This window comes from Bombina bombina, chromosome 12 (genome assembly GCF_027579735.1).
Source record: "Bombina bombina isolate aBomBom1 chromosome 12, aBomBom1.pri, whole genome shotgun sequence".
Taxonomy (NCBI): domain Eukaryota; kingdom Metazoa; phylum Chordata; class Amphibia; order Anura; family Bombinatoridae; genus Bombina; species Bombina bombina.
In genome coordinates, this window is record NC_069510.1 from 105,163,145 (window position 1) to 105,178,913 (window position 15,769).

General features: G+C 42.5%; 1 protein-coding gene and 1 pseudogene across 2 annotated transcripts in view; both read right to left on the reverse strand.

The window, feature by feature from the left end:
- KDM5C (lysine demethylase 5C) overlaps positions 1-15,769 on the reverse strand; it is a 249,125-nt gene that overhangs the window by 30,970 nt on the left and 202,386 nt on the right. The gene's annotated exons all lie outside the window — the stretch shown is intronic.
- LOC128643271 (uncharacterized) lies at positions 14,591-14,742 on the reverse strand (annotated as a pseudogene).

Below are 15,769 nucleotides of genomic sequence, written 5' to 3' on the forward strand. Positions count from 1 at the left end.
CCAGTGTCAGTTAGCCTAAAAATGCAAGCACAGGGCCTGCATTCGCACCATAAGACGCACAGACATTTCTCCTTACTTTTGAGAGGGAAAAAAGTGCGTCTTATGGTGCGAAAAATACGGTAAGAGCCTTGATCCTATACTGGATCTCCTCTATAGTATTCTCCACAGAAAATAGGTCAGGCAAGGCATCGTACCAATTAGATGCTGCACCCACAACCGTAGCAATTGGTTGCCACTGAAATTCCTGAAGAATGCACATTTTCCTTAATTAAGCCTCTAGCTTCTTTTCCATGGGATCCAAGAAAGAAGAACTATCAATAGGAATAGTAGTTCTAATGGCTAGAGTATAGATAGCAATATTATATGTCTATATTAAAATCATAGAAATAAATATTGCATAAAATGAGTCCCCATACATTAAAAGGATGAATATATTAAAAATCCCCTCTATATGAGTGAGATTAATACATGGGGTCCCTGTACCAGACAGAGTAAACCTCATTATGTAAATAAAAAAAGCTATGAAATTTGGGAACACTTGGGTCTAAGCATCTTTCAAGCTACGGACAGCGTGATAGTCTAATATTAGGAGATTAAATGCAGAGGAATACACATAAATTATAAATGTGATTGATCATATACATAAAACTGCCACTAGATGGCAGCAACTACCATGAACATTTATGATAAATACCATACAAATAAAAGTGCATTTTATTTCTTAGAATATTCTAAAATACAAATGCAGATAATTAAGAGGACAAACTGGTCCCTTTTTGTACATCAGGACATTTTATTAATCAGTTTAAATGACCGCTAATCCGCTTAAAATTACCTAAATTGAAGAGTCTTAATTTATCCTGTACTCTTCCAAGTGCGATCAAAGCACTATAACTTAACAGAGGATTATTACCTCAATGAGGGGATAAAAAATAAAGTCTCAGAGACCTGGCAGGCAAGACAGAGAAAAACGCTGCAGGGGAAATATATGGTACGGAAGCATTCAGTAAATTTGCAACACACTCCCTTCTCGGCCTACACAATGCGATATAAGCGGTAGAAAGCAGGGCATAAGGCAACCATAAGGACGCGCATTACGGTCACCGCAAAAGGAATACCCTTTGAAGAAGATCGAGAGCGCAAGCCATTATCTGCCTAGAAAGTAGGCAACACCCCTAAGTAACAGCCCTCTAATTAACTGCACCATAAATCTGAGCAAAAGTGAAACGCCATGATTTGTAAGTTTAGATAATAAAGAATTCCCACAGACAATGTGATAACCCCTCTGCTCCTGTCTCATACCCACTTACATAGAAATAAAGACTTAATGCCCATAGAGGATTAAACACTTAAAAGCCTGAATGATCAGGCGAAATGGCGCCCACAATTATCAGGCCTTGTGATATTAGGTACTGTCAGCTGTGCCCTGTGGATCAGCACAGGAATTTGATAAGGGAAAGACTGATAATCCCTATCTACTAAATCTGTGTCACTATGTGTTCCACACAAAGATTACAGACACACGTTGGTTTAACTGTTAGCAGAAGCATCAAGTCCAGTACTAACTGCCCTTCTATAAATCCCAACCATGAAGAGATTTTTAACTACTCAGCTCCATTCTCAAAAGGATAGGGAATTAACCCCAACATGCATGGGCCTTCTCACCTAGAAGGAATAAAAGCACTTATCTTTATGAGCTTCAGCTGCAGGGCAGAAGCAGCCTCTCACATATGCTAGACTCAGCCGATCTCTGACAGATGACCTGATAAGAAAAAGAGCAGAGTAACCAACCCTGGCTTTCTATAAGGGGTTGCAATAATGTTAGAAACAAAGCAAAGACAACCTTGCAGCTTTCTAACTGCTAATAGCCATCATTTCTCTTACTCAAGAGATTGGCATGGACACAGCTAGACCTCAATCTTTGCTTGCAGGGAAAAGTACCCATAAAAGGATTAAATATCTTCAGACACAACTTCGCACATCGTTCATTGACAGAGGCAAAGAGAATGACTGGGGATTATGGGTAAGGGAAGTTACAATTAACAGCATTGCTGGGGTGCTCTTTGCCTCCTCCTGCTGGCCAGGAGTTGAATATCCCACTAGTAATTGGAATGACGTTGTAGACTCTCCATGTCATATGAAAGAAAAGAAAATTTATGCTTACCTGATAAACTTATTTCTTTTTAGACACGATGAGTCCACAGATCATCTTAATTACTAATGGGATATTCACCTCCTGGTCAGCAGGAGGCAGCAAAGAGCACCACAGCAGAGCTGTTAAATAACTCCTCCCTTCCCTCCCACTCCAGTCATTCGACCGAAGTTAGGAAGAGAAAGGAAAAGCCAAGGTGCAGAGGTGTCTGAAGTTAATAATAACCAGCAACCTGTTGAAAAGAACAGGGCGGGCCGTGGACTCATCGTGTCAAAAAATAAATTTATCAGGTAAGCATAAATTTTCTTTAATTTTTTAAGACGCGATGAGTCCACGGATCATCTTAATTGCTAATGGGATACAATACCCAAGCTAGAGGACACAGATGATATGGGAGGGACAAGACAGAGAACCTAAACGGAAGGCACCACTGCTTGAAGAACCTTTCTCCCAAAAACGGCCTCAGCCGAAATAAAAAAAGTGTCAAATTTATAGAACTTTGAAAAAGTGTGGAGAGAGGACCAAGTTGCAGCCTTTGAAATCTGTTCTACAGAAGCTTCATTTTTGAATGCCCATGAGGAAGCAACAGCCCTTGTGGAATGAGGCTTAACTCTCTCGGGAGGCTGCTGTCCAGCAGTCTCATACGCAAAACGGATGATACTCTTCAGGCAAAAAGAAAGTAGCCGTAGCTTTCTGTCCCTTACGTTTTCCAGAGAAAATCACAAACAAGGAAGAAGACTGACGAAAGTCCTTAGTTGCTTGTAAGTAACATTTTAAAGCAAGGACCACGTCCAAATTGTGCAGAAGACGGTCTTTCTGAGGAGGAGGATTAGGACACAAAGAAGGAACAACAATCTTCTAATTAATGTTCCTATGTGAAACAACCTTAGGAAGAAAACCTAGTTTAGTACGTAAAACTACCTTACCTGAATGGAAAATAAGGTAAGGAGAATCGTACTGCAATGCCGAGAGCTCAGACACTCTACGAGCTGAAGAAATAGCAACAAGAAATAAAACTTTCCAAGATAACTTAATATCTAAGGAATGCATAGGCTCAAACGGAGCCCCTTGAAAAACCTTGAGAACTAAATTAAGACTCCATGAAGGAGTAACTGGTTTGAACACAGGCCTGTTCCTGACCAAGGCCTGACAGAATGATTGAACACCTGGAACATCCGCCAGACGTTTGTGTAACAAAATAGATAAAGCCGAGATCTGACCCTTTAGGGAACTCGTTGATAAACCCTTCTCCAAACACTCTTGGAGAAAAGACAAAATTCTAGGAATCCTAACCCTACTCCATGAGTAGCCCTTGGATTCACACCAATAAAGGTATTTACACCAAATTTTATGGTAAATCCTTCTGGTCACAGGCTTAGGAGCCTGAACCATGGTCTCTATGACTGAATCGGAAAATCCCCGCTTGGATAAAATTAAGCGTTCAATCTCCAAGCAGTCAGCTTCAGAGAAACTAGATTTGGGTGCAGGAAGGGTCCCTGAATCAGAAGGTCCTTCCTCAGTGGAAGTCTCCAAGGTGGTAGAGATGCCATCTCCACAAGATCCGCATACCAAATCCTGTGAGGCCAAGCCGGAGCTAGGAGGATCACCGAAGCCCTCTCCTGTTTGATTTGAGCAATTACCCGAGGAAGAAGGGCAAACGGAGGGAACAGGTATGCTAGACTGAAGGTCCAAGGAACAGCCCAGAGCAGCTATCAGTTCCGCCTGGGGGTCCTTGGACCTCAACCCGTATCTCGGGAGCTTGGCATTCTGACAGGATGCCATGAGATCCAATTCCGGCTGACCCCACTTGACAATCAGATTGGAGAATACCTCCGGATGGAGTTCCCACTCTACCAGATGAAAGGTCTCTCTGCTCAGAAAATCCGCCTCCCAGTTGTCCACCCCGGGATATGGATCGCCGATAGACAAGAGTGGACCTCCGCCCACTGGATTATTTTAGTTACCTCTGTCATCGTTAAGGAACTCCTCGTTCCTCACTGATTGATGTAAGCCACTGAAGTTATGTTGTCTGACTGAAACCTGATAAACCGTAGAAGGCTAACTGGGGCCAAGCCAGAAGGGCATTGAAGATTGCTCTCAATTCTAGAATGTTTATAGGAAGAACAGACTCTGACTGAGTCCAAACTCCCTGAGCCTTTAGGGAGCCCCATACTGCTCCCCACCCCAGAAGGCTGGTGTATGTTGTCACAATCACCCAAGACGGTCTGCGAAAGCAGGTTCCCTGGGAGAGATGACCAGAGACAACCACCATTGAAGAGAGTCCCTTGTCTCCTGCTACAGAGTTATTCGAGGAGACAAGTCGGCATAATCTCTGTTCCATTGCCTGAGCATGCTTAACTGCAGAGGCCTGAGATGGAAACGAGCAAACGGGATGATGTCCATTGCCACAACCATCAGCCCGATTAACTCCATACACTGAGCCACTGACGGCCATGGAGTGGACTGAAGGACTAGACAAGTATCGATAATCTTTGCTTTCCTGGCTTCTGTCATAAAAATTTTCATGGACAATGAGTCTATTATGGTCCCCAAGAAAATGACTTGTGTCTGGAACTAGAAAACTCTTTCCCAAATTTACCTTCCACCCGTGAGCTCTCAGAAAGGATAACACTATGTTTGGTGTGGGATCTTACTTGTTGAAAAGATGGCGCCTGGACTAGAATGTCGTCAAGATAAGGTGCCACCCCAATGCCCCGTGCCCAAAGTACCGCTAACAGATCCCAGAACCTTTGTGAAGATTCTGGGAGCAGTGGCCAGGCCGAAAGGAAGAGCCACGAACTTAAAGTGTTTGTCCTGGAAGGCAAACCCTAGGAACTTGTGATGATCCCTGTGAATAGGGACATGTAGGTACGCATCCTTTAAATCCACTGTTGTCATGAATTGACCCTCCTGGATTAAGGGAAGAATGGAACGGATCGTTTCCATCTTGAAGGACGGAACCCTGAGAAATTTGTTTTAACTCTTTAGATAGATCTAAAATTGGTCTGAAGGTTCCCTCCTTTTTGGTAACCACGAACAGATTGGAATAAAAACCCTGACCCTGTTCCTGAACTGGAACAATCACTCCCAGAGACGAGAGGTCTCCTACACAATGTAAGAACGCCTCTCCTTTTATCTGGTCTGCAGATAATCTTGAAAGAAGAAACCTGCCTCTGGGAGGAAAACTTTTGAACTCCAATTTGTATCCCTGAGACACTATTTCTATCGCCCAGGGATCCTGAACGTCCCCAAAACAAGCCTGAACAAAGGAAAGTCTGCCCCATACCAAATCAGGTCCCAGATCGGGGGCAAGCCCTTCATGCTGATTTGGATTCAATAGCAGGCTTCTTGGACTGCTTTCCCTTGTTACAAGACTGGTTGGGTCTCCATGTAGGCTTAGATGGTTCCTGCTTAGAGGAGGAAGGGGAAGAATTTCCCTTGAAATTTCGAAAGGAACGAAAATAATTCTGTCGTTCTTCTTTGTTTGTTTCTCTTATCCTGAGGGAGGAGATGACCCTTACCTCCCGTGATAGAGATAATTTCCGTCAGTCCAGGTCCAAATAAAGTCTTCCCCTTGTAAAGAATTGCTAGAAGCTTAGACTTAGATGACACGTCCGCAGACCAAGGTTTTAACCATAAGGCTCTGCGGGCTAGGACAGAGTACCCCGAACTCTGCCAGTTTAACAATTTGCAGAGAAGCGTCCGAAATAAAGGCATTAGCTAACTTCAGAGCTTTAATCCCGTCTTTGATCTCTTCTAAGGAAGTCTCAGTCCTGAGACTCTCAAAACATCAAAACAAAATGCTGCCGCACTAGTGACAGTAGCAATGCACGCAGCTGGCTGCAATAGCAGACCCTGGTGAACATAAATATTTTTAAATAGACCCTCCAATTTCTTGTCCATAGGATCTTTGAAAGCACAACTATCCTCAATGAGAATAGTAGTTCGCTTGGCTAAGGTGGAAACAAGCCCCTTCCACCTTAGGAACTGTTTGCCAAGCCTCCTTGAAAGAGTCAGCTATGGGAAACATCTTTTTAAAAATAGGAAAGGGAGAGAAGGGAATACAGAAGGCCCTCGTTTTACAACGGTTCAATTTACACCGTTTCAGAATAACAACCTTTTTTCCAGTCATGTGACTGCTATTGAAAAGCATTGAGAAGCAGTGCATTTATTAAAATAGCCAGTAGGTGGAGTTGTCCACTTGTGTTGCAGCAAAGCCAAGCAAGCTGAAATTAATCAGTTGAACCAGACCTGAGCTATCGAGCAGATTTCAAAGGGACAAGATCCTCCTGTCTATAGATTGGAATGCATAGAAAGAACTGTTTGCAGAAAAATGCAAGTGAAGTCTGTGTTGTGTGATTATTTTATTAGGTTTATAATGCTGTTTAGCAAATGTTTTTGATAATTTAACTTAGTTTAATTATATATTCTGTGTTGTGTGATTATTTTATTATGTTTATAATGCTGTCTAGCATTTAAAGTCTTCATTTCAAAGCTTTTAAAATAATGTATTAGGTGTTACTTAGGACAATTTTGAGAGGTGCCTGGAACCTATCTCCCTCACTTCCCATTGACTTACATTATAAACTGGGTTTCAATTTACAACGGTTTCAATTTACAACCATTCCTTCTGGAACCTAACCCCGGCGTAAACTGAGGGCTACCTGTACCTGGTCTCTCCCATTCCTTAGAAACAATCTCCGAAGCACGCTTTGTCATTGGAAAAACGTCTGAGTAAGAGGGAACTTCAAAATATTTGTCCAATTTACTCGACTTCGCAGGAGCAACCACTACTGTGGAATCACAGTTGTCTAAAGTAACCAAAACATCCCTGAGCAACAGGCGGAGGTGTTCTAGCTTAAACCTCAAAAGTTACAAACTCTGAATCAGTCAAAGGCAATGAACTTTCTGAATCTGAAATTTCGCCTTCCGATCAACCTCCATACCCTCCACCTCAGTTCCCTGGGAGGGTACATCCGAGATTGCCACCATTGCATCACTTACTGCATGTCTGTCTTTCCTCTTACGTTTGCCTTGCAGCATTGGAAAAGCAGACAACGCATCAGAAACTGTGGAAGACATAAGCGCAGCTATGTCTTTTAAGGTAACTCCAGAAGTACAGGGCACTGCTTGACCGCGCGTTAAAGTTTGGGACTCTTGGGGAGAAAGCTGCGGCATACTCTGAATCTCATCATTTCCCTATAACTTAAAGCCCTCTGAATACATGAGGGACTGAAAGGGATTGGTGGTTCCACATTTGCATCCAAACACATGGAGCAAGTAACATTTTGCATGGCTCCTATGTCCATACTGAAGCACAATAAAATGACAATGTAATAAAACCTTACTTTTACACAAAAGTTTGATTACAAAAACAGAATTTATGTTTACCTGATAAATTACTTTCTCCAACGGTGTGTCCGGTCCACGGCGTCATCCTTACTTGTGGGATATTCTCTTCCCCAACAGGAAATGGCAAAGAGCCCAGCAAAGCTGGTCACATGATCCCTCCTAGGCTCCGCCTTCCCCAGTCATTCGACCGACGTAAAGGAGGAATATTTGCATAGGAGAAACCATATGATACCGTGGTGACTGTAGTTAAAAAAAATAAATTATCAGACCTGATTAAAAAACCAGGGCGGGGACGTGGACCGGACACACCGTTGGAGAAAGTAATTTATCAGGTAAACATAAATTCTGTTTTCTCCAACATAGGTGTGTCCGGTCCACGGCGTCATCCTTACTTGTGGGAACCAATACCAAAGCTTTAGGACACGGATGAAGGGAGGGAGCAAATCAGGTCACCTAGATGGAAGGCACCACGGCTTGCAAAACCTTTCTCCCAAAAATAGCCTCAGAAGAAGCAAAAGTATCAAACTTGTAAAATTTAGTAAAAGTGTGCAGTGAAGACCAAGTCGCTGCCTTACATATCTGATCAACAGAAGCCTCGTTCTTGAAGGCCCATGTGGAAGCCACAGCCCTAGTGGAATGAGCTGTGATTCTTTCAGGAGGCTGCCGTCCGGCAGTCTCATAAGCCAATCTGATGATGCTTTTAATCCAAAAAGAGAGAGAGGTAGAAGTTGCTTTTTGACCTCTCCTTTTACCAGAATAAACAACAAACAAGGAAGATGTTTGTCTAAAATCCTTTGTAGCATCTAAATAGAATTTTAGAGCACGAACAACATCCAAATTCTGCAACAAACGTTCCTTCTTTGAAACTGGATTCGGACACAAAGAAGGCACGACTATCTCCTGGTTAATGTTTTTGTTAGAAACAACTTTTGGAAGAAAACCAGGTTTAGTACGTAAAACCACCTTATCTGCATGGAACACCAGATAAGGAGGAGAACACTGCAGAGCAGATAATTCTGAAACTCTTCTAGCAGAAGAAATTGCAACCAAAAACAAAACTTTCCAAGATAATAACTTAATATCAACGGAATGTAAGGGTTCAAACGGAACCCCCTGAAGAACTGAAAGAACTAAATTGAGACTCCAAGGAGGAGTCAAAGGTTTGTAAACAGGCTTGATTCTAACCAGAGCCTGAACAAAGGCTTGAACATCTGGCACAGCTGCCAGCTTTTTGTGAAGTAACACAGACAAGGCAGAAATCTGTCCCTTCAAGGAACTAGCAGATAATCCTTTCTCCAAACCTTCTTGAAGAAAGGATAGAATCTTAGGAATTTTTACCTTGTCCCAAGGGAATCCTTTAGATTCACACCAACAGATATATTTTTTCCATATTTTGTGGTAAATTTTTCTAGTTACAGGCTTTCTGGCCTGAACAAGAGTATCAATGACAGAATCTGAGAACCCTCGCTTTGATAAGATCAAGCGTTCAATCTCCAAGCAGTCAGTTGGAGTGAGACCAGATTCGGATGTTCGAACGGACCTTGAACAAGAAGGTCTCGTCTCAAAGGTAGCTTCCATGGTGGAGCCGATGACATATTCACCAGGTCTGCATACCAAGTCCTGCGTGGCCACGCAGGAGCTATCAAGATCACCGATGCTCTCTCCTGATTGATCCTGGCTACCAGCCTGGGGATGAGAGGAAACGGCGGGAAAACATAAGCTAGTTTGAAGGTCCAAGGTGCTACTAGTGCATCTACTAGAGTCGCCTTGGGATCCCTGGATCTGGACCCGTAGCAAGGAACCTTGAAGTTCTGACGAGAGGCCATCAGATCCATGTCTGGAATGCCCCACAATTGAGTAATTTGGGCAAAGATTTCCGGATGGAGTTCCCACTCCCCCGGATGAAATGTCTGACGACTCAGAAAATCCGCTTCCCAATTTTCAACTCCTGGGATGTGGATTGCAGACAAGTGGCAGGAGTGAGTCTCCGCCCATTAAATGATTTTGGTCACTTCTTCCATCGCCAGGGAACTCCTTGTTCCCCCCTGATGGTTGATGTACGCAACAGTCGTCATGTTGTCTGATTGAAACCGTATGAACTTGGCCTTTGCTAGCTGAGGCCAAGCCTTGAGAGCATTGAGTATCGCTCTCAGTTCCAGAATATTTATCGGTAGAAGAGATTCTTCCCGAGACCAAAGACCCTGAGCTTTCAGGGGTCCCCAGACCGCGCCCCAGCCCACCAGACTGGCGTCGGTCGTGACAATGACCCACTCTGGTCTGCGGAAGCTCATCCCCTGTGACAGGTTGTCCAGGGACAGCCACCAACGGAGTGAATCTCTGGTCCTCTGATTTACTTGTATCGTCGGAGACAAGTCTGTATAGTCCCCATTCCACTGACTGAGCATGCACAGTTGTAATGGTCTTAGATGAATGCGCGCAAAAGGAACTATGTCCATTGCCGCTACCATCAAACCTATTACTTCCATGCACTGCGCTATGGAAGGAAGAGGAACAGAATGAAGTATTTGACAAGAGTTTAGAAGTTTTGATTTTCTGGCCTCTGTCAGAAAAATCCTCATTTCTAAGGAGTCTATTATTGTTCCCAAGAAGGGAACCCTTGTTGACGGAGATAGAGAACTCTTTTCTACGTTCACTTTCCACCCGTGAGATCTGAGAAAGGCCAGGACAATGTCCGTGTGAGCCTTTGCTTGAGGAAGGGACGACGCTTGAATCAGAATGTCGTCCAAGTAAGGTACTACTGCAATGCCCCTTGGTCTTAGCACCGCTAGAAGGGACCCTAGTACCTTTGTGAAAATCCTTGGAGCAGTGGCTAATCCGAACGGAAGTGCCACAAACTGGTAATGCTTGTCCAGGAATGCGAACCTTAGGAACCGATGATGTTCCTTGTGGATAGGAATATGTAGATACGCATCCTTTAAATCCACCGTGGTCATGAATTGACCTTCCTGGATGGAAGGAAGAATTGTTCGAATGGTTTCCATTTTGAACGATGGAACCTTGAGAAACTTGTTTAGGATCTTGAGATCTAAGATTGGTCTGAATGTTCCCTCTTTTTTGGGAACTACGAACAGATTGGAGTAGAACCCCATCCCTTGTTCTCCTAATGGAACAGGATGAATCACTCCCATTTTTAACAGGTCTTCTACACAATGTAAGAATGCCTGTTTTTTTATGTGGTCTGAAGACAATTGAGACCTGTGGAACCTCCCCCTTGGGGGAAGCCCCTTGAATTCCAGAAGATAACCTTGGGAGACTATTTCTAGTGCCCAAGGATCCAGAACATCTCTTGCCCAAGCCTGAGCGAAGAGAGAGAGTCTGCCCCCCACCAGATCCGGTCCCGGATCGGGGGCCAACATCTCATGCTGTCTTGGTAGCAGTGGCAGGTTTCTTGGCCTGCTTTCCTTTGTTCCAGCCTTGCATTGGTCTCCAGGCTGGCTTGGCTTGAGAAGTATTACCCTCTTGCTTAGAGGACGTAGCACTTGGGGCTGGTCCGTTTCTGCGAAATGGACGAAAATTAGGTTTATTTTTGGCCTTGAAAGACCTATCCTGAGGAAGGGCGTGGCCCTTGCCCCCAGTGATATCAGAGATAATCTCTTTCAAGTCAGGGCCAAACAGCGTTTTCCCCTTGAAAGGAATGTTAAGCAATTTGTTCTTGGAAGACGCATCCGCTGACCAAGATTTTAACCAAAGCGCTCTGCGCGCCACAATAGCAAAACCAGAATTTTTCGCCGCTAACCTAGCCAATTGCAAAGTGGCGTCTAGGGTGAAAGAATTAGCCAATTTGAGAGCACGAATTCTGTCCATAATCTCCTCATAAGAAGAAGAATTATTATTGAGCGCCTTTTCTAGCTCATCGAACCAGAAACACGCGGCTGTAGTGACAGGAACAATGCATGAAATTGGTTGTAGAAGGTAACCTTGCTGAACAAACATCTTTTTAAGCAAACCTTCTAATTTTTTATCCATAGGATCTTTGAAAGCACAACTATCTTCTATGGGTATAGTGGTGCGTTTGTTTAGAGTAGAAACCGCCCCCTCGACCTTGGGGACTGTCTGCCATAAGTCCTTTCTGGGGTCGACCATAGGAAACAATTTTTTAAATATGGGGGAAGGGACGAAAGGTATACCGGGCCTTTCCCATTCTTTATTTACAATGTCCGCCACCCGCTTGGGTATAGGAAAAGCTTCGGGGGGCCCCGGGACCTCTAGGAACTTGTCCATTTTACAAAGTTTCTCTGGAATGACCAAATTCTCACAATCATCCAGAGTGGATAACACCTCCTTAAGCAGAGCGCGGAGATGTTCCAATTTAAATTTAAATGTAATCACATCAGGTTCAGCTTGTTGAGAAATTTTCCCTGAATCTGAAATTTCTCCCTCAGACAAAACCTCCCTGCCCCCCTCAGACTGGTGAAGGGGCCCTTCAGAACCAATATCATCAGCGTCCTCATGCTCTTCAGTATTTTCTAAAACAGAGCAGTCGCGCTTTCGCTGATAAGTGGGCATTTTGGCTAAAATGTTTTTGATAGAATTATCCATTACAGCCGTTAATTGTTGCATAGTAAGGAGTATTGGCGCGCTAGATGTACTAGGGGCCTCCTGTGTGGGCAAGACTGGTGTAGACGAAGGAGGGGATGATGCAGTACCATGCTTACACCCCTCACTTGAGGAATCATCTTGGGCATCATTTTCTCTAAATTTTGTGTCACATAAATCACATCTATTTAAATGAGAAGGAACCTTGGCTTCCCCACATTCAGAACACAGTCTATCTGGTAGTTCAGACATGTTAAACAGGCAAAAACTTGATAACAAAGTACAAAAAACGTTTTAAAATAAACCGTTACTGTCACTTTAAATTTTAAACTGAACACACTTTATTACTGCAATTGCGAAAAAGTATGAAGGAATTGTTCAAAATTCACCAAAATTTCACCACAGTGTCTTAAAGCCTTAAAAGTATTGCACACCAAATTTGGAAGCTTTAACCCTTAAAATAACGGAACCGGAGCCGTTTTTATATTTAACCCCTTTACAGTCCCTGGTATCTGCTTTGCTGAGACCCAACCAAGCCCAAAGGGGAATACGATACCAAATGACGCCTTCAGAAAGTCTTTTCTATGTATCAGAGCTCCTCACACATGCATCTGCATGTCATGCTTCTCAAAAACAAGTGCGCAATACAGGCGCGAAAATGAGACTCTGCCTATGATTAGGGAAAGCCCCTAGAGAATAAGGTGTCCAATACAGTGCCTGCCGGTTATTTTACATAATTCCCAAGATTAAAATAATTCCTCAAGGCTATGGAGTATAAAATATGTTTATATATAAATCGATTTAGCCCAGAAAATGTCTACAGTCTTAAAAAGCCCTTGTGAAGCCCTTTTTTTCTTTCTGTAATAAAAATGGCTTACCGGATCCCATAGGGAAAATGACAGCTTCCAGCATTACATCGTCTTGTTAGAATGTGTCATACCTCAAGCAGCAAAAGTCTGCTCACTGTTCCCCCAACTGAAGTTAATTCCTCTCAACAGTCCTGTGTGGAAACAGCCATCGATTTTAGTAACGGTTGCTAAAATCATTTTCCTCTTACAAACAGAAATCTTCATCTCTTTTCTGTTTCAGAGTAAATAGTACATACCAGCACTATTTTAAAATAACAAACTCTTGATTGAATAATAAAAACTACAGTTAAACACTAAAAAACTCTAAGCCATCTCCGTGGAGATGTTGCCTGTACAACGGCAAAGAGAATGACTGGGGAAGGCGGAGCCTAGGAGGGATCATGTGACCAGCTTTGCTGGGCTCTTTGCCATTTCCTGTTGGGGAAGAGAATATCCCACAAGTAAGGATGACGCCGTGGACCGGACACACCTATGTTGGAGAAAAAAACGTTACTGTCCCTTTAAAAATTTAAAAGAAACTTTTTTACTGCATGAGGAAAAATGTGCGCAAAAAAGGTCATAAGTTAATCAAATTTCTTTAACTCAAAAAAATGTTTTATTATCTAAACCGTTACTGTGTCTTTAAAATTTAAAAGGTAACCTTTTTTACTGCTTAGGAAAAAATGTACCCCATCAGCTAATCAAAGTAAATTTCAGACACCCTTACACCTCAGCAACTCTGCTGAGGTGCCTACCTGCCAACCGGACTCACTCCCTGTTAGTTTTTTGGACTGGAACGATCCGCATCTTCAGGACTCCAATAGCGCTAATACCGCTTGCTCAATTGAGTAAAGAACCATGCGGTTTTAGTGCCACGATGTGCAGACGTCCATGCGATGCTAGAACGGCTGAATACTGCGCAGTTTACTTAGGAAGCACGCAAACCGATAGCCCCGCCCATTGTGGGCATAACAGAAAAACTCATTACCCGATCGGCTTATATGTTTTACATAAATCGTTAGGGGAAAAAAAAACACCATAATCAAAAATTGAGCTCAACTCCCAGCCCCAGTGCCTGTACTTATGGCTGTCCAATACCCTCCAAATAAGAGAGCTTGATGTCCCAACATAAAGAGCCCCTTGTCTGAGCCTTATATGTTAACCATTGATAAAATTAAAGTGCCCACTTTCCTCTGAGTTTTATTTCTTCTCCAGAAAAAAAAAGTCAGCACTTACTTTTAACAGCAGGACAGTCCAGCAAGTTTAAGAGGTCCTCTCCCTCCCATAGCCCTGTGGAAAATGATAAAGTTTGCTTAGGCTATCAGGATAAGGGCAGCATAAATGTATGGGAGCCGCAGAGAGAATATGTCCCACCAGTTCCCATTGCTCTAAAGCCACCAAAGCCCTACTGAAGAGACTGATATGGACTACAGCTACACCCTAGAACAAAGCAGCACAATCTTGTACTACTTTAAAAATAATAAACTCTTGATTGAAGAATCTTTTCTAATACCTCACTTTACCACATCCTATCACTAACTTAGGCAAAGAGAATGACTGTAGTGGGAGGGAAGGGAGGAGTTATTTAACAGCTCTGCTGGATTGCAGATATATATATATATATATATATATATATATACATATATATATATACACATACATATATACATATACACACACACACATATATACATACACATATATACATATACATACACATATACATACATACATACACACACACACACGATATGGTCCCCAGATAGGGGAAGTATCAGATATGAAACTGAACAGATACTACACATGATCGTAGCCGAAAAGTCGAGAAGCGATCATATTCAGCAGAAATCACCTCATCATAAGGGAAACTATAAAATAAATGTATTAGTGTTTTTAATAAATGTATTAGTGTTCACTAAGATTCTCAATTTGAGGCGACATTCCAAAAAAGGTAGATGGAAACCCACCAGTTAAACACTATGATAGAAAAAAATAAATGAAAATTAGCACCTTGTTTCTAAATCTCCTCAACGAGAAAATTATATAGTACTCATATACATGCAATAAGTTAACATGAAATAAGCATATTAGGCAATATGTGCAAGAACATAATTTAGTTTAAATCCTACAATATGCTACCTTAACATGAAAAAGGAACCTGACATGGAAGACGCATATCAAAATTAAAATTCCTAACCGATCAGCACTTTTAGAGACTGATGAGAAATAAAATAGATGTAATATTAAACGCCGCTAGATGGCGCCAAATACTAATAAACACTGAAATTCTGGGGGGGAAAAAAAAAAAAAAAAAAAAATCTTCAACCGGCATAAAATACACAAATGATATGCCCTGTAAGGGAGGGGAAAACATCAACCCCCATACTAACATACCCCCAAATGACGGGCATTGAGAAGCCCAACATGCATAGAGGAAATAAACAAGGAGAGTGAGGTCCTGATCAAAACGGATACATGTATGCAAGAACAGAGCTGAGTATGAATTTACTTGAGAATAAGAGCGCTATTGTAAGCTGCTCCCTTAAAACAGATACTCTGCCTACTAACCCCTCTCACCGAGATCAGCACCCTTAGTGAGGATAGAGGCATCAACAGTTATACACAAATGGTGCCAAAAACACTACTTGTTGCGGTAAGCGCAAGACTGAAATGTGCACCACCACAGGATAGAAAAAATAAAAGATGGCGCCGAATAGAAGCGGATGTTGCACACTTGCGAGTACAGTCAAACAGCTTATCATATCCAGTTAAAAAACATAATGGAGCCTAATAAAAAAAAAAACCTGTACATGAGAAACCTACCCCTCCAAAGGGCTTAACAAAACAAGGCGCTGAGCTA